The sequence below is a fragment of the Triturus cristatus genome, chromosome 5_1 (assembly GCF_964204655.1).
Source record: "Triturus cristatus chromosome 5_1, aTriCri1.1, whole genome shotgun sequence".
In the NCBI taxonomy this organism is placed as follows: domain Eukaryota; kingdom Metazoa; phylum Chordata; class Amphibia; order Caudata; family Salamandridae; genus Triturus; species Triturus cristatus.
In genome coordinates, this window is record NC_140587.1 from 657917953 (window position 1) to 657945586 (window position 27634).

At 42.3% G+C, this 27634-nt stretch overlaps 1 long non-coding RNA gene across 1 annotated transcript in view; it reads left to right on the forward strand.

Moving 5' to 3' along the window:
- LOC146831346 (uncharacterized) overlaps nt 1–27634 on the forward strand; it is a 52428-nt gene that overhangs the window by 15656 nt on the left and 9138 nt on the right. Inside the window, exon 3 of the long non-coding RNA XR_014961559.1 lies at nt 18365–18660. This is a non-coding gene — a long non-coding RNA (uncharacterized LOC146831346). The remainder of the gene's footprint in view (nt 1–18364; nt 18661–27634) is intronic.

A 27634-nucleotide genomic window follows, 5' to 3' on the forward strand; every position in this document is an offset into this window, starting at 1 on the left:
GGGCAGCTTGGCTCTGCTGCCCCAGGTCAGTCCGGTCTCACGAGCTCCCGGTCCTCTGGCCACCTGTGATTAGCATCAGGGCTTGACACACCATAAAGCCTTTACATTAAACACAAGCCTCCAGCTAATCTCTTTCACACCTGACTGTTCCTGCTTTATGGCTTGTTTCCCAAACAGGAGATGCTCATGTTTATTGGGGCCTATCGATATCTGATGTGAGATCTGAGCCTCGCTGGGTAAATTATTGTGGGCTGGTTGAACAGGAATGTGGGATTGTCACCATGACTCTGCCTTTTCTTTGAAGCCAAAATATGTGAATGACCACTTGTAAAACAGGGGCGGTGTTGCCCAAAGCGTAATATTCTGTATAAAATAGAATACTGGTTTTTGTTCTGCAGACTGCCTCATTCAGTTGCTAAGGCTTCTGTGCGACGTAGTCTCACTCATTTGAGTTTAATAAAGATGTCTTTTTCATATTTCAGCTTCTTCTGCCAAGTTCTTTGTTACATTACCATGAGAGCGTCTTTTATAATACTACAGCAACAGGATAGCCTGAAGTCATAGGGTGCTATCCCTGGCACCGCTGGGGTCCTAAAATCCCCGGTACTTCACCACTGGCTGTGCTGATCCGGTCGGATCCCACTATCCGTGGGTGGGAGTGGCCAGGTATGGTCCTGACAAAATCGCCCTCTACGCGGACGATGTCCTTCTCTACCTTTCTGATCCGGCGATCTCGGGGCCCCGGGTCCGCCGGGTTCTCCGTCGGTTTGGTCACGCGTCGGGTCTTCATCTGAACCCCAAGAAATCCGTGCTGGTCCCGCTGCACCCGTCGAGGGAGTGTTTCGACTGGCAATCTGACATTCCCCTCCGGCGGCTCTCATTTAAATACCTGGGGATCTGGGTCACCCTCCTTCCGGAACTCTGTTGGGCCCTCAATGTGGCCCCTGTGGTCAACAAGACCAGATCAGATATGATTAGATGGCAGTCGCTCCCGTTGAACCCGTTGGGGAGGGTCGCCCTCTATAAGATGATGATCCTCCCCAAGTTCCTATACATGTTACAAAACACTCCGTGCCCCTTCCCACGCCCGTGGTTCCGGGAACTGGATAAGATGGCGACTAAATTTCTTTGGGGCGGCGGCAGGCCCCAGTTGGCCTTAGATCGCTGCCGGGTCCCCTCGTACGACGGAGGCTTGAGCATGACCAATCTTTATCTGTATTATTTGGCCACCCAGCTGCTGGTGATTCACGACTGGTTCTCGGCCGGGTGGGAGGATCCGGCCTACAGACTCGAGGTGCAGCTTACCGGGTTCTCCTCTATCCCAAACATGCTCTATGGGGCAACGGTTTCCCGGTCGCTCCCAGATGTTGTGCGGGTCCCCTTTCTGGCATGGCGCGCCGCCTTGCGGCATACCCGCTGGTCGAGAAAGAAGACATTGCTCACACCACTTTGGCACGGGACTTGGTTGCGGGAGGTGGCTGGGCTTGAGGGATTTCGACGGTGGGACCTTCTCAGGATCTCCAGCTTGGGTGATGTCTGGCGGGGGAGCCACATGTGTTCTTTCCAGGAGCTTCAGACCCGCTTCTCTTTGCACTCTTCGCAATTTTATAAGTACCTTCAGCTGCGTCATGCGGTCCAGGCCCATGTCCCTCTGGACTCCAGATTGCCAGCCCATAGCCCGCCTGAGGCTCAGGTGATGTTGGGGTGTCTGGGGAAGGGGGGTATATCCCACATCTATAAATCTCTGATAAACAATACCCCGGTAGATTGGAGCGGACTGAAACAACGATGGGAGACCTGGGTGGGTCCCCTGGATGATGCTGACTGGAGGGACGCCCTTATGGCTCCCAGATTGCTTACCACTTCCGCTAGGCAGCGGCTCATCCAACTTTACTACCTCCACGCCGCTTACCTGACCCCGGACCGCTTATATCGTGCTGGCCTCCGCCTGGACGCCTCATGTGCTCGCTGTGGAGTAGATCCGGCAGACTTCTTCCACATGGTATGGTCTTGTTCCCGCTTGGAGAGTTATTGCGCCACGATTGAAACTGAGTTAACTGAGGTCCTGGGATGGGAGGTCCCCCATGACCCTAGAATGGCTCTGCTGGGCATAACAGATGGGCTAGACGGGTCCCGTAATGACAAGTACTTTCTAACCACTGCCCTAATGGTGGCCAAAAGGGATATCGCGGCCGTGTGGAAACAGCCGGACCCGCCCAGGGGTGCTACCTGGAGAAGAGGTGTGGACTGGTTTGCCGCTCAGGAGCGGTCATTGTATGCTGCTCGGGGCTGCCCCAAAAAATTCCGTAAAGTATGGGGGAAATGGCTTGGGGGTCTGTTTTAAGGGGTGGGGAGTGCGGGGGGCGGGGGACGGGGGTGGAGGGGTGGGTCTTGCAATGGCTTGTCACTGCTTTTACGACTGGTTTTCTTGATGCCAAGTTCAACGAATTGTTGTATGTCATCCTTGACTTTGCTTTCTATAAAGAAATAAAAATTTGCTTATCAGAAAAAAAAAGAAGGGATGACCCATGGCACAATCTTTCTCAGGAAACACGAGCAGAATATGGAACTAATTGCCTCTGAAAATGCACCACCGCCTTCCTGGTGATCTTCAAAATAAAGTTGAAAGCCCTTCTTCTTCAAAGACATTTTAGCTCTTGACATTCTAGCCAACCTCTCCAGTGGATTTGTGCTCTCCCACGTCTTTTGCTCAGCCTTTAACCATTGCCCTCAAAATAAATGCTCTCATTAGACCCCACCAGTTGACAACCTTTTTTAGGCTCTAATTATACAACCTACTTCCATAAACAGCTATAATTCAGTGCCTTATGTTACTACCAGATGTTTTGTAACTTTAATCCTTCTGTTAACCTTATGTATCAATCTACAGACTTGATTTAGAATTGGTCGGGCAGGTTACTCCATCACAAATGTATCCGTTCCCCGTATTACAAGTACATTATATCCAGCAGCACTTGTAAATCAGTGGGTGGGCTATCCATCACATTTGTGATGGACTAACCCTTCTGCCAATCTCTAAATCATGCCCTATGTTGTCAAGTAACAAGCGATGTTATTATTGTAAAGGGCTCTAGCACCTTTGGGTAATGTCCGCACTATATAAAAATGCACAAATAAATAAATAAATAGTCAGGGGTCGAAGACAACATGGAAGGTAAAGGTTCAAGAAAGGAGTGTATGACGAGAGATGTAAGGAGGTAAGTGGGTGGGTGAGAGTCACGGAATGGCAAAGGAACAAGAGAAAGAGAGCTTGAAGAAGAAAATTAAGGAAGACTATTTTGGGGGTCAAAGTGAAGGGTGGGCTTCAGGTTAGGGCAGACTTGGCCATCTCTGGGGAAAATCTTTTTAAGAGGGGGGGGGGGGCATCTGGTCAGTTAATAAGCATATGAAAGAAACCAACGGGCTACAGGATTCCATCGCTGAGTGGCCCTCATCCCACCTGACGGCAGGTACGGATGTGACGTTGGGGCATGGAGCAGCAAAGAGCCCTTAAGCTAACGTCATGTACACCAGGGTGCTTCTGAAGTGGCCTGAGGTCATAAGCATGAAATAAAACCTGGAAGTGCTTAAGGTTTAACTTCCTATGTTCTGAATCCACTTTCCAACCCCCTCTGCCCAGCCGCCGTCCCCGCCAGTGCACTACCTCATCTAAAAAAAAATAATTAAATCCAGGCGTTAAGGAGAGCTCAAAAGCTGCCTGGCTGTTGTACCAGCACTTCAGTCAAAAAGTTGTGCGGTCTAGTCCTATCTCCCGAATGACCTTGTGACTTTGTCCCTGTGACCTTGTGCAAACTGCGGGCCCGGGACAGACAATCTGTGGGTTGGTGACAGAAAAGTGCGACACATCGGTCTGAAGTTCAGAGTCCGCTTCAGCAATCAGAGAGTACTGAGTGTGGCGCAGAAAGAAGGATAGACGTTGTAAGGGAAACTGTAATTCGACCGACAGCCTGATTGAACGCAATGCAAACGTGCGAACATTTAGATGGCTTAACTTAAGTATGAGAGTCTCTTAGCACTTCAACCTTGACCAGCCATTTAGAAAGAGCGGCTTTATGTACATATACACAGAGACTAAACAACCATGTCACCACAGAGGCCAGGCACGGTATGGGGAGGGAACATTGAGTTTCCGGTGAGCTTCCAGCTCACCACAAATGCCCGTTATTGCCTTGTGTAGACACAGAGACTGATCTCCCGGCTCGCTGGATATGCCGGTCACTGCTTGTCTATATGGAGACTGATCTACATGTAGACTGATCTCTCAGGTCACTTAGATATGATGCTCACCTCGTGTCTACAGTGACATCTCACTGCTCGCTAGATATACTGGTCACCTCGTGTCTACGGAGGCTAATTTCTCAGGTTACTTAGATATGCCGATCACTGAATGTCTATAGAGGAGACTGATCGCCCATCTGACTATTTATGCCTGCCACTGGGTGTCCATGGAGACTGATCTCTTAGCTCACTAGATATGCCTGTCACTGCATGTCTATGATGACTGATCTCTCAGGTCACTCAGATATGCTGGTCACTGCACATCTATGGTGACTGATCTCAGAGCCCAGTAGATAGATATACCGATCACCTCGTGTCTATGGAGACTGATTTCACAGCTCACTTAGATATGCCTGTCCCTGCGTGTCTATGGAGACTGATCGCTCCTCTGACTAGATATGCAGGCCACTGTCTATGTAGAATGAACTCGTCGCCGGTCACTGCATTTATATGGAGAATAAATGTACTGCTCACTAGTTTTGTCTGTCACTGCTTGTCTTTGGAGACTGATCTCTCTGTTCACTGCGTGTCTATGGAGATTGAACTCTCAGCTCACTAGATATGCTGGTCACCTCGTGTCTGTCGTGACACAACTCTCAGGTCACCTAGATATGCTGGGCACTGTATGTCTATAGTGACTGATCTCACTGCTCGCTAGATAGATAGTTATACCGTTCACCTCGCGTCTATGGAGACTGATCGCTCATATCACTAGATATGCCGGTCACTGCGTGACTATGTAGAATGAACTCTCGGCTCACTAGTTATAGCAGTCACTGCGTGTCTATGGAGACTGTAAACCCAGCTCACTAGATATGCCGATCACTACCTGTCTGTATGGAATGAACTCGCTGGTCACTGCGTGTCTATGGAGAATGAACTCTCATCTCACTAGTTATGCCAGTCACTGCGTGTCTATGGAGACTGAACTCTCACCCTACTAGTTATGCTAGTCACTGTGTGTCTACGGAAACTGATCTCTGTTAACTAGATGTGTCGGTCACCGCATGTCTATGGAAACTGAACTCCCATCTCACTAAATGTATAGGTCACTTCAGGGGCATGATAAATGAACTCCCATAGCGACATGGCATGGGGGGGATCCCTTCAAAATGACGCTAAGCACTGAATGAGCATGGACTCTTCATTGCCTCTTATCCAATACAGGTGACATCGTAGGGTGTCAATCACTCATCAAGCCTCTGGTCGAATGTGCAGATACACACAGTGAGAGGCCAATAACTGTAAGGTCACAGCAATCTAAATTACCCCTGAGGGGCCCTGATTGCCGGAGGCCTGAGGCCAAGGTTTCAATCGGCATTATGAAGTGGAGGTGAAAGAAGGAAAGGTGCAAGAATGGGGAAGAGAAAGTAAAGAAAAAAAACATTTTTCATCACAATGAGCGGCAAGGAGAAAGAAAGAAAGAGGGAGGGATGAAGAAATGGTCAGACAATAGATGTGCACAAGAAAAAAAGAGGATTGCCGGCAGACGTAAAGGAGAAAAGAGAAGTGGGGAGGAGGAAGAAAAGAGAGAATGGAAGGGAGAGAAAGGGAGAGGCGCAACGGGGGCTAAGGACAGAAGAAGAAAACGAAATAAAGAAGGAAAAGACGTAGAGTAAAGAAGAAAAGCAAGCGGGAGAGCAACAAAGTGGCCGCGAAAATTATCGCGATCAAACTTCAAAGCGGAAAGTGAAAGTAATCGCGGTCAAGCGCGGCGCGCGCCCGCGCACATGCACTGTAGCTCTAGGCTGGCCTGGTAGCACTTTTTGGAGCCCACTCAAAAAGTCTCGCCAGACCAGCGCATGCGCTGGGTCAGGCGAGACCTAAAAAGGAATCCTGAAGGAACTAATTGGAAGTTCATGCGCTCTCTAATTATGGGTTTGCAGAAACCCAACAGTAAATACAAGGTAGTTCAAGATTTATGAAAGGTAAATGAAATAGCAGTGCCCTGTTGTCCTGTGGTACTGAATCCAGTTACCATAGTGTTTCAGATCCCACATACGTTAGAGTGGTTTACAGTTATCAACTTGGTCCAGACTTTCTTGCCATTGCAAGAGAAAAGCCAATTTCTTTTTTCAAATCCTGAAAAGAAATCTAGATACCCTGAAAATGCCAGGCAGGTCAACCCTTGTGCAATACATAGATAACCTGCTTGTGGCACCTAAGGCGTTAGATGGTTGTAAACATGACATCATTGCACTCTTGAACCACCTGGCTGAGAACAGACACAAAGTGTCTCAAGAGAAACTGCATTATTGTCAAAAAGAGGTTCAATATGTGGGACACATTATTTTGAAACGTGCTAGGAAAATTTCACCAGAGAAAGTGTAAGCAATTTTGCAGATGAATCCACTATAAACTCAGAAAGAAATCAGATTTTTTGGGGTAATGGCTGGCTACTGTAGACAGTGGATACCAAACTTTTCTTTGGTACCAGACCCTCACCTGAGGCTGACACACAGAGACATGTCTGATACAATTCTATGGGACAACAAATGTACAAGTGCATTCCGAGAGTTGAAGGAGAAATTGTGCCAGATTATATGAAAGAATTCACATTGTTTTGCAGTGAGAGAGATGGGTGCACTCTCTCAGTTTTGACACAAACACATGGAGGATCTTTTTCAACTACACTTGACCCTGTGGCAGCAGGTGTTTCCGGTTGCCTTTAAGCGGTAACCGCGGTGAGCACAAATCGCACTCTATGGAGCTACTCTTAATAAGAACAAAGACACAATATATGAACCATAATAGGCTAACCAGATACCAGCAGAATCTAGTCCCTTCTGAAAATATTGTTTTGAAAAGATGCACTGTGCTAAACACCTCAACGTTGTTACCTGTAAATGATGATGATAATTGTGATAAAAGTGAACATGATTGTCTAGATGTCACGGAATTTATCAACCAAACCCCGTCTTGATATTAAGGACGACCCCCTGATTGAGCCTGATCATTTAGTATATGTAGATGTCTCATGTTTGAGAGGAAATAATGGCACACTTAAAGCAGCATTTGCTGTGTGCACCATAAATTATGTTGTCAAAGCTTCATGGCTTCAAAAAGTTTGTATGCCCAAGTTGCTATACTGCAGTTTAACTGCTCAAATTAGAGTCCCCATATTCACTGACATCCAATATTGGTTTGGTGTCATCCATGATTTTGGACAATTAATGTCACAGAGCAGCTTTCTTACTTCCTCAGGTACCCCAATCAAAATTGGAACCTATGTAAAAGACCTGTTGGATGCTCTGCAATTACCAGGAGAAATTACTGTGGTGAAGTATTTAGCACATCAAGGATGAGGCAGATACATTGCCATGGGAAACTGATACACTGACTCAGTGGCCAGGAATAGCGCATTGTTAGCCTGCTCCTTTAATGGAAATTTCAGAGCGAAGATGAGAATTCTTTTGCAATGCTGAAAGTTACTGACACGTGGGATGAACTAAAATGGTTGCAAGGAAACGTGTCAGAGGCAGAACAGAATAATTAGGTAAAAGAAGGATGCAAGAAAAATGCAAACGACATTTGGGTGTCAGCAGATGGGAGACCAGTTTTACCAGCTAGCTTTTTGTTTCCAATGATACAATATTACCATGGATACACACATCTAGGTAGAGATGCAAGGGTGATACTTTTCAGTCAGAATTGGTACAAACCCAGATTTAGAATGATGGCAGAAGTGATTTGCCATTGGTGTGTAACTTGTCAAAATTTAAACATAGGGAAACTAACACATGTCCCAGGATGCAGCTGGATTTTATTTTATTGAGATGCCTGTACATAACGGGCTGAGATATATCCTAGTGATTGTGTGTGTCTTCTCAAAATGGGTGGAAGCCCACCGAACTAGAAGAAGCGACAGTCTCACTGTAGCTAAGCTGTTAATACAAGAGTTAATACCTAGGTTTGTCATGACGATTTCTCTTGAGTCAGACAGAGGAACGCACTTCAACAATGAAGCGATGAAGATGATCTGCACAGCCTTACTGATTGAACAAAGATTACACTGTAGTTACAGACTAAAAGCCTCTGGTGTTGCTGAACAGATAAATGGTACCATCAAGTCTAGATTGGCCAGGTCTGTACAACCTTTCTGAAATGGCTAGACGCTTTACTCTTGGTGTTGATGAATACCTGAAGTACACCTGACAGGAAAATGAGGTTATCACCCCATGAAACATTGATAGGCAGAGCAATGAGATTACCTACCGCTCCTGTGAATGCTCTTGCGAATATCACTGAAAATATATTATTGTATTACTGCAAAAGAATGGCTGATGTAGTTTATTCTGTCTCTCATTAGGTTTCAGCTGCCACATAAGACCCACATCAAGAACAGGGCCACAACTTCATTCCTGGTGATTGGGTCATGATCACTTAGCACGTTTGGAAGACTTGCCTTGAACCCCGTTGGAAAGGCTCCTTTCAGGTGCTCCACACTACACACACTGCTATTAAGTGTGCTTGATTCTCAAGTTGGATTCATGCTTTGCACACTAGAAGATGTGCCTTTAGTCTATGATCCTGAACCAGGAGCTTTGCTGGTTGCACTGCCAACCTAGAAAGTACCCAGACAAACAGAACCAGTGTCAGTCCAGCTACTGGAAAAAGAAGGGGGTGAAGATCAGTTGACGAAAAGTCAAGTGCAAGTACCTAAAGTAACACAAAGTGGCATGGTGATCTCAAACAGAGGAAAAGCAGGGATCGAATCACAGAATGAAAGTACCACCTACGTGGTACTGAGACAAGAAGAAGATCCAGGTGAAGGAACCAGTACTGGAACAAGAAGAACAAATCGACAAGTGGAATGGCCATGAAACTATGAAAACAAAAATCAGAGAAGTTCTTCAATAGCCCGAATTTCAGAAATAATACCCAAAGAGGTTGTGTTTAGCAAGGAAGGTGGCCTAGATATGAATCAGCAAAACGTAAGAAGATCAAAAAGAGCATGAGTGCCCTGTCGCAGATATTCAGCACCTGAATAGTCATACTACGTGAACACTGTTTTGAATGTCACATTGGAAGATTTGTTCAATTAAAATCCTGAACTATTTGAACCTCCCTGAAGAAGAGAAAAGTAAAACTTGAGATTGAACTAAATTGAAGAAATAATTTTGAACTGTGCCTATTAGATGGTTGTTGTTTTAGGTCTTTGTTTTACAGAAGATCTACCTAGGTTCGAATTGACAGTTACAGAAGAATGGGGAAAACATTTTAGAAGAACACGGAGTAGGGTTAAGGATTGTCTGGTTAGAACCTTGACTCTTGAGAAAAAAAGAGATTAACTACACCAAAGAAGCTACATACTGAAGCCTGCTACAAGCTATTGAACTAAGGGTCTCATTAGGATGTTGAGCTGACCGCCACCAACAGGCCATCAGTGGCAGTCCACTCGATATTCAGTGTATCGTCGGACTGCTGGATTAAGATACCGGTGGTCAGAGCCATTTTGGCGGGGAGGGGGAGAGACCGCCAGCTCCGACAGACTCAAGGAGCCCATTGGGGTGGCAGTCATAGCCTAATCACTACAATGGAGGGGGTGCCTGCGGAGGCACCGCCATAAGTATTAGGATATCCCTTTCCCTCAGCCTTTATATGGCGGTTCCAATGCCAAGTAAAGGCAGATGGAAAGAGACTTTGGGGGCCCCTAGCAGGGCCCGTCCCCCTTGTGGTGCTCCCCCCCCCCCCCCCCCCAAAACATCCATGCACCATGTACCAGGCACCACATGGTGCCCGACACTCAGTGCATGGATGTTTGTAGACTTGCATTTTACTTTTGCAGGTTGTGCTGCAGCCCTTTTCCGGACCACAGCACAAGCCGCAATAGTAAACTGCATGTTTCCGACTGCTTTCATAGGAGTCGGATCGTAATATGATGGGTGGAGCCGCTGACTACATGTGGCGGTCGGAGGCTCATCCGATGCCATCGTGATGAGTGCCTAAGTGTTTTGAACTGACTCAGAGAATGTGTTGCTTTAGAAATAAGTGTAAATATATCATGAGTTAAAGTTTTGTAATAATGATCACTATAGTATTAATAGGGTTTTACCTAGCACCAGAGTCTAAAGCAAAAAACATTACTAATACACCTATTTACAATTCTAAGGAAGACCCCTTTAGTTAATCCTTTGTAAGCTATAAGAAAATGAATATTCTACTAATGTTTAATGTAGGTTAGGACAAGAATGTACTAACACCATGGATGCAAAGGATTGTTACGAATGCTTATCTGCTTCAGTTTCAGAAGAAGTTAAATATTATCACATGTCTTTATCTTATGCTATTTCGTGCAGCCTCCTATTGTCATTAGTTTATAGGCAAGGACATTTTGAGTATTCTAAACATGATCTCATACATTCTAAGGTACCATTAATGGAGAACATGAATTTATACCCACAAGCAAAGTAAATGGATACAGCCTGGTAATATTGATTTCTTTTTAAACCCATAGATAGTGTGAAGGCTTACAAAAACAATTTAACCTGTGGAATTCGACCAATAGAGAAGGCTTATATAATGGCTTTAGAAGAGATACACTAACATAACACAAACTATTGAAAAAAAGAGCAATGTTTTAGAGAGTGATTAGAAGAAGGAAATAAACAATTTCAGAAAGAAGATGGATTACCCTAAACTGAGACTTGACAGCCAACAGAAAGGGAAAATGTGTATGTACAGAAGACGACACCCAAAAAGACTAGACATGTAGGGATTAGTAGTTGTGAACACAGATTCAAATTAACAGGTGGTCTTGGCAAATTTGACAGGAAGATGACTATGCTTATCCAGGGGTTTATTACATTTGGGACAGAATGCTTACTTCTTACTTCCAGCTGACTGGGAGGAAATCTGCTATTTAGTCATACTGATTTGAAAGATGTACCTTGTGAAGCGTTTGGGTGCATTAACATTAACATCTGCCCACTGAGAGAAACACAGTGCAAACACAGGAAGTGGACTATTAGGAGACATATTTGGAGCTATCATTCTACCTGTAGGCATCATCTTAAAAGGTGAAAAGATTAGAAAGTTGTCACCAGTTGTAAAAAATGGTAACCAGTACATCTGGAGCTTTGCTTGTAATTAATACAGAACTATTTGCTATACGGTTGATGGTTTTACAAGACCGACTTTCCTTAGACATCTTACTCGCAGAAAAGGACAGAGTCTGCAAAATGCTTAACTTAACTTGGGGAGAGGATGTGGTCCGTCGGCTACGCTGCAGACTTTGGTGCTGGAAACCAGGGTTCGAGCCTCGGGGTCGCGTCCACATCCTGTGATTCTGGGCAAATCACTTGATCTCCCCGTGCCTGAATGTGTAAAGTAAGCGGTGCTCATGTAAAGCGCTCCAATACCTTCAGGTCGAGTTCGCGCTATATAAAATCTGCAAAAACCAAAAAAAACAAAACAGTGCTGTACATACATACCTGAGGAGAGCAGGGAAAGTTGTCACCAGTTGTAAAAAATGGTAACCAGTACATCTGGAGCTTTGCTTGTAATTAATACAGAACTATTTGCTATACGGTTGATGGTTTTACAAGACCGACTTTCCTTAGACATCTTACTCGCAGAAAAGGACAGAGTCTGCAAAATGCTTAACTTAACTTGGGGAGAGGATGTGGTCCGTCGGCTACGCTGCAGACTTTGGTGCTGGAAACCAGGGTTCGAGCCTCGGGGTCGCGTCCACATCCTGTGATTCTGGGCAAATCACTTGATCTCCCCGTGCCTGAATGTGTAAAGTAAGCGGTGCTCATGTAAAGCGCTCCAATACCTTCAGGTCGAGTTTGCGCTATATAAAATCTGCAAAAACCAAAAAATAAAAAAACCGTGCTGTACATACATACCTGAGGAGAGCAGGGAAATAAAAGGCTTCACAAAGAACATCTCAGGTTTAGAACCAGAATTACGTGTATTGGAAACACCAAGTTTGTTTCAAAATTTTGGAAAGGGAGTTTCCACAATTGGAAACTAGCTTTCAACAGCAGGAAAAGGTATATTGAAGGCTATTCTAATGCCAATAGGAATAGTGGGGCTTTGTCTAATATTTTTTTATGAAGATGGAAGACCAGGAGAGAAGGGCCAGGAGAAATAAAATAAGAGTGGTGGGCAATGTCTGGAGGGACCAAGCCATTATCCAATTGAAAGATCTATGCCAAGAATACAATCTTGCAGTCTATGAGTGCTTCTGATACTTGCAGCTGGGCCATGCTCTTCGATGCCACATATAGGAGGGTAAACAGCTGCCTGAGTCCTCCCCCCTGGATGTCCGAGTTATCATGGAAGCGTTGCCAGATAAAGGACTGTCAGTGATCTATCGTAAATTGGTCAATAACTTCCCCAACCCATTGCGTCCACTAAAAATGGCATGGGAGGGGGACCTGGGAGACCTGGGAGACCTCTATGATGAGGACTGGGCTGGGGCGCTTCAGAACCCATGCAAAATAGCCATACACGCTCGTTTTAGACTGGTCCAACTCAATATACTACATCGGTCTTACTACTCACAGACGTTATTGCATAAGATAGGCAGGGTCATGACTCCGCAGTGTAGGAAGTGATGCGGAGGTAAAGGTAAATTTTTACACGTCATCTGGGAGTGCCCACTTATACAGAATGTAATGGACTACAATGACAGAGATAAATTCCCAGGTCTCGCTGGTGGAGGTGCCTATGATTGCAAAATGGTTGATCCTGGTGGTCACCGTAGTAACAACATGGCCTAGATACATAGGGATCTGGCTACAATTGGCAGCCAGGGTGGCCAAAAGGAACAAAAGACAGGCCCCCCAGATATTGCGGACTGGTAGGTACACTCGGATTGGTGCCAGGGGACGGAACAAGTGATCTTCAAAGCCAGAGGTTGTACCAAAAAGTGGGAGAAAATGTGGTGGGCCTGGCAAGAGTACATGGGACATGGTCGAAAGAGGGGCCAGGCGGTAACCTCCGGTAGAGGGCTGAGGTAAGGCGATCAGGGTGACTTAGATGTGCATTTCACATTATAATGGCCTGTAAAAGCACCACTTTTTGCATGAAAGGGAAAGTTTATCCTGGAATGTACCGAGCCAATGCTTAGTTGATGGATAACAAATGTCGACTCACTCTCTACTTTATGCTGTATAAAGCTTATGTTCAATAAAAAGTTATAAAAAAATCATTATGCACTGTTCTTGAGCTGTAGATACATATTTCGCAAGAGAAAGGAAAAGTCGGAAAATAAATGGTATGAGAAGGATTTGGGTTTGAGGGGCATTCTGAATGACGATTACATGAACTCTTTAAAATTTAGTGGCCTGAAAAGAAAAAGACGAGACACAACTGATGAGGATAGTGCCCTCTGAAAGGGACTCACATGAGAACTAGATATGCGATGATTAATAAAATCATCAGACGGGGGGATTGTGGAATTTGAAAATTTAGACGCAAATTTATCTCATAACAATGTAGATATGTGCCTTAACGTTAACGTCGAACATGCATGTCAATATAGTGATTAGAGAAAATGTGTCTTTATTAAATGTGCAAAAAGAGAGAAATGCTGCTTATTTCTGCAGAAAGCTCCCATTTCTATTGTTCTTTCACAGCTAGGTCTCAATATTTTTCTTTATTCTTTCCTTTTCCTTTAATAAAATAAACACCTTTTTGTGAATGCTGATTTAACTTTATAATCGAACTGCAGAACTTGACATGAAATGTGCTGTTTGCTGCAAAATGTATTTCTTTCCTTCCTCACTCCATATGACTTCATCGTATTTTAGATAGTTTCCTCTCCCACATGCTTTTAAAGAACAAATATATTGGAGAAAGAAAATGCTTGCTATAGATTTGAATTTCACGATATAATCAGGATATGCTAGATATTAATGTTTCATTTCATATAGCAGCCCACTGTTACACAACGAAACACTGAACAACTAACAGAGTAGGCTTACAAATGTTCTCATGAGAACTTTCATAGATGTATCCTTTTGTAATGAGCTGTAGCGACATTCAAATAACCACATGTTGACATGTACATTTACAGTCGGAATCGAGAGAAAAGATGATTGAAAGATCCTTTCCTATGGGCTAGAGATGATCCAACATTCGGAGTTTGCAACATTTTTTGTGCTTTTCTATATAGTATGTGCTACTAGTTAGAGAGTTATTGCATTCTAGGCATTCTTGAAATACATTTTATGACCAGCTCCCCTCCATGCCATTTAGCACTTGACTGTGCTTTTCTTGCCTGATTTGCTGTAAGCTACTGCTAGCAGTGATTTTCTGTTACCCTATTTAGGTGACTAGTTGCAAGCTGATCATAGATACTGCTGTGATTATTTGCTCCTACCTGTTTGAACAGTTGCTACTGCAGCTGTTAGGGAACTCGGTTGTGTTTCCAGAACTACTCTTTATGGGGAGTTAGACCTTTTTAACTATTAGCCTGTTGTTTCAAATTGTTCTTGCTCTTTTCCAAAACAACTTTTTATGGGTTCTTGCTAAAATAGGTTAGGTTCTTCAGATGAAGATAGGGATTAAATCCCTTTATGGAACATGCTGTCATTTTGTATGTAACCAAATGTTCTTGATATTTCTGTAAACTGATTTATCTGACTAACCAGATTAAAAAGACAAAAATACAGATTAATCTCTTAATGAGAAAATAAAACTTTTAAAACTTCATCAAACCTCTCATCATCGAATGAACATTATAACTCTGCAAGTTGTTGAGTGATTTAAAAATGTTTTTGGGTTGTGCTCCATTCTAACACGGTGGCAAAGATTCAACGACCTGAGTAAGAAATGAGCATGAAAATTAGAGACTATCTTTGTACGTTTCAAGATGGAGCTGTTTATAAAAAATGTATGAGATTTCTGTGCTCACAATACCTTCGTTATGCCTGTAAAGTGCTCTGTCACCCACTTGGTTAATGTTTGCACAATATAAAACTCTAAAAATAAAAATAAATAAGTAAAAATCTACCACATCAAGAGTTAAGTTCTGTCTTTAATTCATGGAGGAGCTACACAATTACACTACGCTAGATAAATACATGCTACATAATTATCACGTTGAAACAAAAGGCTTTCTACAATATGGTGAAAAAGGTGATATGAGGGGGCTGCAGAAGTAAAAATAAGGCTCAGCTTGTTTTTTGGGCTTGGCTCAAGGTTCCAACGGACCCCCAGCTGAGCCACTTCATAGTGTATGTTATAACTCAGTATTACTTGATATGGGGATGTTTCTATATCCAACATACTGAATCTTCCTCTAAATCCATGTTCTTGAATGTGGTGATGAACACTGGGTGGAGAGCTGGAAGGAGGCTTCAGAGGCAGCTCGGTTTGCTATAAACTGTACCTTCAGCTTTAAGTTGTATTGTGTGTTACTACTGTTGCAGCTCAATCATGGTAAAAAATGTTTATACACTTACTCTCTTTACTAATCTAACCATACTGGGCCCTTTACGGTTAGATAATCTGCAGCATTTCTATTTACCACAGAGGGATTGATCCTCTGATGAATCTTTCTCTGTTGATAGGAGGGGTGGAAATTAGGGTGACTTAGGGTGACCAAAACACCATGTTAGCTGTCCAATGAGGGCAATTAATTGACAGCTAGCTCACAAATTTGAGATCAGAATTAGGTACACCATTCTTAAGACCATGCTGTAGAAATAAAGCATAGCAACTGGAAGACCGAAGCGCCTGATGAAGTGAAGTCAGACTAGATTTATGCAGACAAAGTTCTGCAACAGCAACACAGAACACAAGAAGCAATACTTGATGATCTGACAGAGCTCGATGATTCTCCCTTCAATGCATTTAAGTCATCAGTAAAATAGCACAGGTTAAATGGAAGAACCAGCAGGACTCAATAATAGATTCAGACAGATATTAGATTAATTTGGTTATTGTATTGAAGATTCAAAATCCAAAGCAATAATCAACTTTTGAGAATTTCAGTTAAGAATAGCACAGCTTGCATTAAAGCACCAAACATTTAGGCAAGGCTTTATCGGCTGGGTATTATAAAAGTTACAGAGTCCCACTACCATAAAGGCAGAAGGATAGTTTGTTTGTATAACAGCTCAAGTCCGATAAAGAAGGGGAAAGGGTTCAGATTTAAAGTCCATTATGGGCGAGGCCCTTAGCATAGAACAAAAGTAATAAAGGAAAATGAAATGGTACGGCAAAGAAGGTTTCAGTCCATCAGCTGCCGACTGTAGCATCAGCAAAGCAGTCCAAAAGTAAAAATATAGTTTTTAGTAATCATCAAAAATCAATCAACATAGCATTCAGGTCTCAGAGTAGGAAAAATCAGAATTACGTTGAGGGTCAAGAAGAAAAATCAAGTGGAGTAGCATTGCCCCTCCTTTGGGGTTTCTTCTTTTATAAAGTCTCTAACAATGTCCCAGTGATGTATCATCACACCACCATCGAAAAACGCTTATATGTTCATATTCACCTAATGTCACCTAGGACACTCACAACAGAAATATGCTTTCCCATGCTAGTCATGAGAAACGCAAGTTTTGAAAGTCCACATAGGCCTCACATCAGTGATAAAGAAATACAAAGTATCAGTCTATAATAACAGCTGACTTCCTGTTCCCACAGGAATAATTCACTGTGAACGCTGAAGAAACACGAAGGAATGTCGGAAGTTACACAATAACTGAACAAATAAAGCAACATTTCACTAGTTGTAAAAGGACAATTATATCAGGCCAGGGGAAAGGACATCATTAGAAAAAAGCATTTAGAAAAGGCACTACACATTTCAAATGAAATAAGCTCTAAATCAAGATAAATGTAATCAAATCCAATTAATTCAAATAGGGAACATGTAGAACTTTTGCCAGACATTATTAAATTGAAATAGCTAATGATAGAAATAACCTACTACCACAGGTTTTCTCTATATTCATATAAGTATATCATTTTCTAAATTCAAACTACAAAATTCGTTTTTCACTTTTCATAAACTATAGAGTCTCTAGTATTATGCGAAATTTCAATACTGTGCCATGTTTCTACATATCTTTGCACCAACCATTCTAAATGGTGCATTCTAATAAAAGGAAATAGAAACACTAGGCCACTTTTTTAATAGCACAATTGCATCAGAAAATTTTAATAAACAACATATTCAAAAGAAATTTGCATTAGTACAACTCATTTATATGTATTAGTATTACTTTGTGTCTGTTTTCTTCATCTTATATTTTAAAACAAGCTTTTATGGTACTTCTACTACACTTGTCTCAGTTTCATGTGTCACTGTGTTTAACCTGTGCAAAGCGCACTCTCAGCTTTTCCTGACTTTAATCAGTAAATGTGTTAAGCATTATACTTTTCTAAATCTTGCTTCATCACTACATAGAGCAAAGTCTAGCATGTGGTTCGAGCCTTCGTGGTTTGCCCACCTCTAGTCAATACTGTATCAACAATTGTCAGTTTAGATTAGACAATGCAATTAAGTTCAATAGAAATTATAGGTAGGCAACTCAGCAAACTCATTTAAAGAACAGAGTCCTGGTTCTGGCATGGCTGTAGAAGCCAAAGCATGAGTCCAGCCATCAAAAGATTCAGCATTCAGACGAGACAACAGACGTCATATAAAACGCAATAAGTACCTCTTTGCCCTGACAGCATGCCTATGACTGACCCAAGAAATATGTTTATCATCTACCTTGTATATATGGCCAATGTAATTACATACGAAGTAAGGTCGTTACCTATTAATAGTGTCATTTTTGCATACAGCACATGTAGAATTAAATTCATTCAAATTGCTCTGAAAGTCGTCACTTAAGAACAGTATACTATGTTCAATAAATACGTATATCACGTTAAGCTAATTTACCACTAAATATGTCAAAAAAAAAATCCTAGTAAGTTAAAGGTAAGGGAGAAAAAGTGGCCTGAGTTTCTGGAGGTGCTGCAGTGATGAGTGAAAATTAACGGGTGGCTTAGAGTTTTGGCAGAGCCGAGACGGCAAACTAGGGGTAATGTGTTTGGAAGCCTGGACTCTTCCACAAGTCCCTAACTCCTGGCTCTTATCTCACCCCCTGACAAGGTGGAGGGCTGGACTGACAGCCTTGAAGACTGCCCCACCAGGATGCTAGGATAGTAGGCATGCCTTAGATTGGCAGTGGAAGCAGTGACTGATGCTGTCTGTGATGCCGTCCACGTGTTGCGGCCCGCACAGGATAATCACAACTTGGGTGGATGTGGCATGGAACAACCTCCCCCTCCACCAAGTCCCCACACTGCTCCAGTTCATGGAGGACCTCAAGATCTGGCTCTTAGGATGACCCCAGCACTCAACGGAGCCGCCTCTCCCCTTCCCCCAGCACCTTGAAACCCTCGCGGGTGAGTAGCTGTGGTTTAACAATCCCTGATGGATTGATTGATTGACAGAAATGCGAAACCATAATTATCGAACTGAATCTTTTGCATAGCTACTTCAGAAAATATTGGACATAGCGTGTGGCACTAAGAGAGGTGACAAGCAAGATAAAGCAACTCAAAATATGTGTGAAATCTCTTAACCCCTTCAGGTGTTGAGGCTTTTCCCGCCCCAATGTTGAGCCTTTTTATTTTTATGTTTGCTTAAGCCTTCATAACTTTCTATTCTTTTTTTACACAAAAGGTGTCCAGGCCAAATTTGTGTCCTTTTTCCCACATCTTGGGGATTTCGAAAGGTACTCTGGGTTTGTGGATTCCCATGAGAGAAAGCAGAAAAATGCCAAAATATAGCAACATATTGGTGTTTTCTTCAGAAATTGAAAAAAGAAAGCACATTTTTTCAAAAATGGCATCAACAAAAGGTTTGCTGTGGTAACATCACCCTCTTCCCAGCTTTCAGGAACAACACGTTTTAAAAGGAAGCTGTTGGACTTGGCCATCTCTGAACGGTCCCCCCAAACCTTTTACCTTCAACCTCCTGTTTTCTGAACCAGGTTTCATTGCCTTTTTAGGACTCTACACCCTTTACCACTGCTAACCAGTGCTAAAGTGCTTGTGCTGTCTCCTTTAAACAGGGTGAAATGTTTTTAATGAGTTCAATTGGCACATTTATTTACTCGTAAGACCATAGTAAAGTGGTACTACTTGTACCCAGGGTCTGTAAATTAAATGCTACTAGTGGGCCTGTGGCTCTGATTGTGCCATCCACTTAAGTAGCCTATTAAACATGTCTCAGGCCTGCCATTGCAGCCTGTGTATGCTTTTTTAAACTGCCAATTTAACTTGGCAATATAGCCACCTTGCCAAGCCTTAAACTTCCCTTTTATAGCATATATGTTGCCCCTCAGATAGGCCCATGGTAGCCAATAGATTAGGGTGCATTCTAATTAAAAGATTGGACATGTACTTTTAAGTTTTACATGTCTTGGTAGTGAAAAACACCTACAATTATTTTTCACTACAGTGAGGCCTGCCTCTCCCGTAGGATAACATTGGGTTGCCTCATTACATTTAATAAGCACTAACTTTTGATTGGGAACAGGTATGCATTTTATGTTTGGTGTCTCAGGATTTGTAATTCAAAATCCTCTTTGACGATAATGTGGGCCCTTCTGGACAACTAGAGTGGGCTTTCTCTACTGTGTAAACCAAACAAAGGCTCCAGCTGCCTGATTATTATGATAATTCAACAAAAGGGACAAGTAATTTAATTTTCTTAGCACTTGTGTTTTATTCACAAACTCTTCATTTCAACATATGTTACAGTTTTTAGGCATGTCATCAAAGGGCCACCTTTTTCGTTTTGTGCATACACACAGAACTGTTATAACCATATAACATATTATACTGTGAAAAGTTTACAGAAAGAAAAAAGACAACAAATAACAATAACATTTAGTGCACAAACTGAATCACAACATAAATAATAGACCTTTTTTTTGACTAGTCACAGTCTTTGTCCTGAGGAGAACCCCAATATTACGAAGGGGGTACAAAATGTGTTGGCATGGTCTCTTGGGAAATAAATCTGCAAGAAAGCGAATTAGTGATTTGGAACCTCCAATGAGTTATTTTTTAAACAAATGACCGGTCAAAAAAAGGGTCTTATTATTTATGTCGTTGGACGACACCGGGTCAAAATCAAAAAATATGTCTGACTGCAATGGAGCATGGGATGGATACAAAAAATAGATTAGGCCAGGTCAGCACTTACCTTGGGACTTAAAAGAAATTCTGAGAAAAATGTTCAGAGAAGGTAAAGTTCAGTGGGGGCAAGGCTGCAGACGGTGTCACAGTGAAGACTTCTATGTTTGGACCTAGTTTTTCGTTTTTGGAAGTAAAAACTATCTGGTGGGACAAAGCAGGAGACTGTAGCCAATAAGAGTTGCATGAGGCCGTAAGCTCCTTTTGACAAAGGGCTGCTGTTAGAAATTGGGTTACTGGTTGACTGGAGTGTGAGCTCTGATCAAGCAGCAACCACAATCCTAGTCAGGGTGAGGCTCAAGCAAACCCCAAATTAACCAGTGCTCAACCCCTGGTAGCTTGGCACAGAGCAGTCAGGCTTAAGTTTAGAGGCATTATGTGAAGTATTTGTACAATATGTCCATGGTTTGCTCTTTGATCTTTTAGGCTCTAGTTCTTACCTTAATTTTAAAAAATCATAACTACGGTTCTATTGACTGGATTTTTTCATTAGTCATTTTGGTGTCAAATAATTTATTATAATATATTCTATTTGTATAAATTGGTTTGGGATTCTTCCTGTGTTGTGTTTTCACATTATTACTGTTTGTGTGCTGCATAACTACTTTACACATTGCCTCTAAGTTAATCTGACTTCTTTTGTGCCAAGCTACAAGAGAGTTAAGCACAGGTTAATTTAGGACTTTTTGTGGGTCATCCTGATGGAGTTTGTGGTTGTTGCTTGAATATGAGTCACCCCCCTTCAGCCAACAACCCAATTTCTCAGAGAAACCAATTTTGTTACCACAGTTCCAACATTTTTCTACGCGGTAGTCCATTTTTCGAATTTGTTTGTGATTTTAACCTACTAGTAGATTGTACTGGAAATGTTTGAAATTCATGAGTGAGCCTGGAAAGCTATATATTTTTAAAAACTAGACAAAATGACAAAATTCTGAATTAACAAGAGTCATTATGTACATTGCTCTTGGTTTTCCCATAGAAAGTAATTATTGGAATCAACAACAATGGACAGAAGTAGGAGAGAAATAACAATGAGCAACGTTTTTGTCTATAGTTTTTTGATTTACAAAAGTAACATTCCATTGCCTGCAACCGACCCATATGGTTGCAGGGACATATAATGTTTGTCAGTTGTCCAAAAGATTCGATACCCTGAGCCAGCAACGGGACTATAGCTTATGATTTTTCATTTTGTACTGACAATGCAGCAATTCTTACGGTAAAATCTACTGAATGAAAAATGGGTATGAAGGTAAACTATTTTATTAAATGTGCATACAAAAAAAAATCAACCCTTCTGCTTGGTAGGCTCTCTATTGGTAGACAAGAACATTAGAAAAAATTCCCACTATGTGCGTGGACCTCGGAACACTTTAAATACATGTCTATTCCTGTAACAGTATGTAAAATGTGCCAATGGGCATTTATTTATAAGAGGTGAAGCACCCTTCAAAATCCTATCTAATGCAAGGTTTCTTCTAAAATGTAGAGTATAAAATGTTTAAAATAATCAATTTAAATCTGCATTATGGTATTTGAAATGTAAAAAACATGCAAAGATTGTCTATCACTGAGGAAAAAACATGCAGCCTTATAAACTTACATTATGAAGTTGTGGAGAAAAATACTGCTGTACCTTTAAAAGTCCAGGAGCTTCCACTACCCATAGTGCACCTCATTGGCAGCTGCCTCATTCAGGCAATTTTGTTTACCTGCCAGAGAGAGAAAGATCCTAGAGCAACTAGCGGTTTCACACCTCTGTTTTTTTCCAGGAGGGTTTTCCTCAGAATTCACTATTTTTGGCTTTACTCAATGTCTTTACATAACATCTATAGAGTAAGCCACATTTTCTTAAGATTTCACTTATTTTGTTGCAAAATGTCGTCACTTTTTGTGAAGTGCCCTTCCTGTGGAAGAAACAAAGGCAACCTCAGACCCAAACAAAATCTATGTTGTGTGCTTACCGTCCTCCCATTCAACCAAGGAATGTGAGTTCACCCCTCTTGTGGGCTCCATCATAAAATATCATAAAATACTAAATCTCCCCCTTTGTTAAATCATTTTTTATCCAAATCACCAAATATATATATATATTACCTACTGGTTACCGCCAGTAGGTAGTCATAGTTAGGATGTAGTTTCCATAGGAAGAGCTTTAATCATTTGCTAATAACTTTGGTGTCGTTTGATGAATCCTCTCGAAATGTGTGTATATATATATATTCACTGAAAAAACCATAGGTTTCAGGGACGTTATAGTTGGTTGGACATTTGACTCATATAAAACCAGAGAAATTCGCCCATTTTAGTTAGTTGAGCTAACTATAACTCACGCGCCCGTAATGCACTGGTGATGACGTCACATATTACATCACTCATGACATGGTCAGTGACATCACTGATGACATCACTGATGACATCTCAAATGACATCACTGATTACATCATCCAGTGAATTTGTATTTCTGTAAAATTTAAATATTTTTCATATATATCTATGCCAAGGTGTATTGAAGAAAGAGTGAATTTACAAGTCCCTGAATGGATTATTTAGTAGGTGCGTGACTGACTGTATAACTGTGTGATTGAACATGTGTTACTGAATGTATGGGTTAGTGACTAAACTGTGTGAAAGTCTGTATTAGTGTCTCAGTTGGTGTATAAGCGGCTGCATGGGTTGGTGAGTGGCTACATGAGTGTCTATATGGGTCATTGATTTGTTGTCTGAGTATCAGTATGAGTGCCTGAGTTTCTGTGTGGGTGGGTGGGGGGTGGGTGACCATCTGCATACATGTCTGAGTGGGTGATTCACTGGTTGTATGGATTCAAAAGTACATCCGGGAAGGGCTGTATGGGTGAGTTGGCAAGTGAATGAATGTCTCACTGGTATATGTGTGAGTAACTACATATGTTTTAAGGCAGTATATGTGAGTGTTGGAGTATATAAATGACTATACGTGAGAGTAAGTTATTTGAAGCAGTGGGTGTTTAAAAGTGTCTGCTTGTATCAGTGATTGTATAAGACAGTAAGTATGTGTTAGTATTTGCATAAATAAGTGATGTGGTGTGTGTATAAATAACGCAGTTGGGGCCTTATGTAGGTGGGCTGGCATTTACCACTTCATAAATACCGAATCATACCGATTCGGTATTTATGAAGTGGTAAATGCTATGTAGGTATTCCTGCGGTAAAAATTACCGATTCGTAGTAATTCGGTAATTACTGAATCGGTATTTACCGATTCGGTAATGAGGCATACCTTCCCATTGATTGAATCAATGGGAAGGTATGCCTCATTACCGAATCGGTAAATACCGATTCGGTAATGGGGGGAACACAATCATGGGTGGCAGGGTGTCACATTGACACCCTGTTGCACCCCTGATTCCTGCATGTGTGCACATGTGGCACACATACATGCCCTAAGGGCATGTATGTCTGCCACATTGCACACTTCTAAGCGCTTTAAAATGCTTTTACACATCCATTCTTAATTTACCACCAACTATTAGTTGGTGGTAAATACCGACTCCAGACAACACCCACACACTCCCCCTACATCTCATTTCTGTATTCGGAATTTACCGAATCGGTAAAATTACCGATTCGGTAATTTTACCGATTCGGTAAATTACCGAATACAGAAATGATCCCCCCACATAGCAAAAGCCTAAATACCGGTCGGTAACGGTATAATTACCGAAAATCGGCCGTTACCGACCGGTATTAGGCTACCTACATGAGGCCCTTGGTGTGTATAACTGTATACATGAGTAAATGGGTATGTGATTGGTTCTTTGCATGACTGACTAGGTGTGTGAGTAACTCGATGGATGAGTGGCAGACTGTGACTGTATGTATAGGTGTATGAGTGCATATTATAATACTGTATTGATGAGTAACTGCATGTATAAGTGAGTGGATGTGAATGTAGACCTAGGAAATAGTGGGTGGTATGTAGTATCTGGCATTGTTGTGTGTATGGTTTCAAAAATAGTACTCTGTATTTTAGAGTGCGTGTATCAAAGTTTATATTAGGCCATCACTATGTGCATCAGATTATCAGGTGGATGATGTCATCAGTGATGTCATTTGAGATGTCATCAGTGATGTCACTGACCATGCCATGAGTGATGTAATATGTGACGTCATCACCAGTGCATTGCGGGTGCGCGAGTTATAGTTAGCTCAACTAACTATAACGGGCAAATTTCTCTGGTTTTATATGAGTCAAATGTCCAACTAACTATAACGTCCCTGAAACCTCTGTTTTTTTTTCCGTTAATTTCTAAGGTTTTTTAACCCCTTGCGTGCGGGTTTATTTCCCCCGCTGTGCGGGAGAAATAAACGGCGTTCGCGAACACGACGTCTCCTGGCCATCGTGCGCACACGCCCACCGTAATGCACGACGGCCGGGAGACGTCGTGCGCACACAAGGGGTTAAATCCTAATTCCTTACTATAACGTCTGTAAAACCTATGGTTTTTTCAGTGAATTTCGAAGGTTTTTTAAATGTTAATTTCATATTTTAATATTTAAAAAACCTATATTTTTTCAATTTTTTTGTAATATTTTGGAACTCTATAAACCTTTTTTGTTTTTAATTTGAAAAATATGTAAAGTTTTATATCTTCAAAATAAAGTATGTATATCGTTTTTGTTATATAAGTCCCGTACCAGTAGTACCAGTAGTGTACCAAGCTCCATCAGCACGCCAATCCTATCTGCCATATTGCTAAACTCATAAAGGATGCGCATTTCGTATCCGATGGGTTCGTGGCACCGCGTCCCGCGTAACATCATATACGTATGTGGTCACGCCAGCTGCTACTTTGGTATACGACGGGTACGCAGTACCAAGCCGCGCCTTATGTCATGTACATATGGAGTCACGCCCGCTGCGCGTTGCGTATGCCTCGAGTGCACGCTGCCGGGCCCTGTGTTACATCATAGACGTATGGTGTCGCGCCAGGAACGCAATTCCCTCATTTTTTTTGTCTCAAAACTATATCTAAATACGTTTAAAGTGTATATGAGAACAAGCAATAATCTAAAATATTTTAAACATTTATATATTTCTAACTGTAATAAACTTATATTTTGGTAATATTTTCTCAAAATTGCGTTGGGTGCGGCCTCCTTGCGCGCTCGCTGCGCGAATGCCTTGTGACCTTAAAGAAAAATATTTGATTGGTTCATAACATTTCCCATTCTAACAGTTGGAGGACCCCACCCATTTTCTCCATTCTCTCTGCAGTGTTTGATGAGAGACTCCTCTTCTCCTTACAGAGCTTTTTTGAAAACGTTTTGCTATGTACACATATCTGACAGTACACACAACATGCAACCATCATCTTCATCAATATTCATGCTCTGTAAAGTAGCCTTCCACCTGTGATAGCCATGCATCTAAAAGCTACATAACCGAAATTGTCCCCACTGCCAGAGGTAACATGGTTGCATACGCTGTCCACAGCACAATGTAATGTGGTACGGCCCAGGGGCAGTATCATGCATACATAATGAACACACGGACACAGATAGATAGTGTAAGTGGGTACGGGCATGTGCGCTCGACTCCTTTTTATTACCAGGGTTACATATCCAGTGACGTCTGTGCAGGATGCGTGTGGGGTGAGTGTAAAGCAGCCTTCAGGGAATGGTTACTGCTAGCATCAACTACAACAGTAATCATTGGATCACACACAGGAATTCAATAATAAAAGGGTCAATAGTTTGTGCTGCAGTAAGGTAGGGACACTAGATGTGAAATAATACAGAAAAGATTCTATCGTAAAACAACCATAACTTGTGGTATACTAAGATACAGGCAGTAGATCTGAAATAATACACAAACCGATTGTGTCATAAAGGGTCCATCAGGTCTAGTGCACTTAGATAGCCACATCAAAAGCATTCAGCATGTGCACAGCCAGCGATGATGCGTGCTGCGGGCGGGCCGTACTAGGAGCAATGTCTGTTGCCTACAACACTACATCACCTGCAATAGCGACTCGATCTGAATTGTCAACACTGCTGTCTGCAGTGTAGGCCAGAGAGCGGTCAGCAAGGGCCCACAGCCACGTGGCGTTGACTTGAGATGTCCTGTTTGCCGTACGCAAAGCAACAAAAATCGTGTGCAGACCCTGTGATGATGCGTATGCGTGGTGCGGACAGAGCGCACTGGAGCAATGTCTTTTGCCTACAGGACTGCGTCATCTACAATAGCGACTCGATCTGAAATGTGAACACTGCTGTCTGCAGCGTAAATTGAAGGCAGTAGTGAGCACAGTCTTCCATGAATACTTTTTCTCACTTCCTCTTCACAAAATACAACAACATAAATTACACAAAACTCTGCAATAAATAAATCAAAACAATTCGAATTACGATCTCTGCTGTCCACTGTGTACACTGTTATTCAGTGTTCTTTACCGCTACCAAGAAGAATTTGGTCATTGTACTAGACCTATAAGTCATCTTAAAAAACTTCTTCAAGCAAGTATACTAAAAGGCTATTGTGTATATTTCAATAGACGTTGTAGTTAGTTGCCTACTGGATTCTGTAATTAAACAATCACCACGCCATCTGAATTGTGAGCCCTGCTGACTGCACTGTAGGCCAGAGGCAGTTGTCATTAACGCCTCACAGCCACGTGCCGTTGGATTCGGAAGCACGCAGTTGGTTGCACCTGATCGGAGTGGGTACACAGAAATCATCACAAACTTTAACTTCTGACATCCTCAATCACAGAATCAACACCCTGTTTCACTGTTCCCACCTGCTGTACTACGGTGTACTCCACCGACTGCAGTCAACCCAGCCCAATAATCATGTGCAGCAGTTAGCTATGGAAGCACAGAGTCTGATGCACCTCAACGGAGGGAGTTCTACCAAAACCAAGCAGCAAGTAATATCGGACATCGTCCACTTTGGGATCAAGACACCGTTCCACTGTTGGGACCTAGAGTTGCTTGCACCTGGTCGAAGGGAGTACCTTCATCTCCACTCTCAGATACAGTTCAAACATCGTCCATTGTGGGATCAAGGCCCCGTTCCACTGTTCGGACCTGCTGTACCACGGTGTACTCCACCGACTGCAGTCACCCAACCCCAAAAATCATGTGCAGCAATTAGCACAGAGTCTGATGCACCTCAACGGAGGGAGTT